Consider the following 2,035-nt stretch of genomic DNA (forward strand, 5'->3'; position numbering starts at 1 on the left):
CTCAAGCCCTTTTTAAAAATAAAAAATTGAATGGATAACGTAAATGAACTAGTGCATGTAATGTGTGAGGTTTTTTAACCTTTTTTAAGAATTGATTTCTAGGGAAGGTGCTAAGCAGTGATCTAGAGGGTGTGCAAGAATGTGATGGTTTTGAAAAAAGTGCAAACTAGTGTGTGAAAGGGTGAATTTACAAATATGTGGGTACAAATAGTGGTTTCAAATAAATATGGCTCATATTTATCCCTCCCCCTTCATTAGAGGTATTCATACCTCTAATGGTGGTGAACTGAAAAGGTAGGCAAATGAGGAGGTATACTCTCATGGATCAAATGTGTTGAATTGATCCTCTTTCTTGTAATCTAGATCTTCCTCTTACTGTTGCTAAATTAGAGAGGCTTCCAATGATGGTTTTAGCCTCTTGAAATATGTCTTTAACCTCCACCATTCACTCTAGTTTTGTGTACTTTTCTAGATAGATCTTGCAATCTGTAACTACCATTGGCAAATTTCTGCTGGATAGTGAAAGGACCCTCCCATCTTTGGAGAAATTTGGTGTCATACTTGTTATCCAATCTGCTATCATACCTCAGGAAGAGCATTCCCTTCTCCGAGCCTTTCTCTTTGAGTGCTTCATTAAACTTATCCCGCTTCTTGGTGGCTTGCTGAATGTAGAAACTCATTGCTTCATCCCTGTCAAACTTAAGCCTTTGTAGATCCAGTAACCGCTCCTCAAACCTCTCATGTGGCCCAACTTGGCTTTTCACCAAGACCCTAAGGCTTGGTATCTCCACTTCCAGAGGCAACAAGGCCTCTTGACCATAAACCGGTGGAAGGGTAAGAAATTGGTGGCTGATTTGAATGAGGTTCTATAAGTCAAGTGCTATCCTTAGGTTGGCTCTCCACGTGTTTAGTGATTATTTTGCATAGAACTCCATTGATTTTTTCTACTAATCCATTGCATTGAGGGTAATGAGGGCTAGAATACCTATGTTTGATCTTCAACCTATCCAAAATCTCCTGGAGAACATTTGCCCTGAACCCTGGTCCATGATCTGACACCAACTCCACTGGTCACTTCTGCCCACCTGGTCATGTAATCCACAACCACAATAATGTAAACTTTTCCTGGTTGGGTCCTTTGGGAGGGGACCTATGGCATCAATTCCCCATTTTTCGAATGGGCCATAGGAGAATATGGGATTCCTTGGTTCATAAGTGAGTCTCTTATCTCCTGCAAGTTGGCAAGCCTTACAAGTCTTGCACCAGTGTTAGACATCCTTGTGTAAACTAGGCCAAGTGTATCCTGTCAAGAGGATCTTTCTGCTAGTAATTTCTTGTGCAAAGTTCCCACCACACACTCCATCATGGCAAGATTGGAGTATGTGACCTATTTCATCTGATGAGGGAACTCTCCTCATTACCAAGTCCTTCCCTTTGTGGTACAAATCTTCTCCAATCAATTGATAAGATAAAGCACTCCATACTAACCTATGTCTTTGTACTTTGGTGAGATGTCCTGGAGGTTCTCCTATGAGTAGGAACTGAGTGATGTCCTGAAGATTCTCTTTGCCTTGAAACTTAGGCTCTTGAGGTTTTATTGCACAAACGTATAGCTACTGGTTAGCTAGGGCATCTACACTCTTGTTCTTATTCCTAGGCACATGCTGGATTTTCACAGCATCAAACTCTCTCATTAAACACTTAACTTGCTTCAACCAGATCAAAAGATTAGCATTCTTACAAGCCCAGGTACCTTGAATTTGTCTAACTAAAAGCATGGCATCCCCTCTAACAATTAGTCTCCCTATCCCTTGCTTTAAACAATCTTCCAATCCCAACTTAAGTGTGGCATATTTTGCCTCATTGTTTGAGTGCACATCAGATAAAACTTTACTTACTTGGGAAACCACCTCTTGTTCGGGATTTAAAATGATAAATCCTACTCCTACCAAATTGGTCTTCTTTCTGTATGCTCCATCAAAATACAATGTGAAGGCATCAGTAAGGGGCTCCTCTAGCTCTAAGGTTTTTTCTT

This window comes from Cibotium barometz, chromosome 19 (genome assembly GCF_041138505.1).
Source record: "Cibotium barometz isolate CiBa-2024 chromosome 19, ASM4113850v1, whole genome shotgun sequence".
NCBI lineage: Eukaryota > Viridiplantae > Streptophyta > Polypodiopsida > Cyatheales > Cibotiaceae > Cibotium > Cibotium barometz.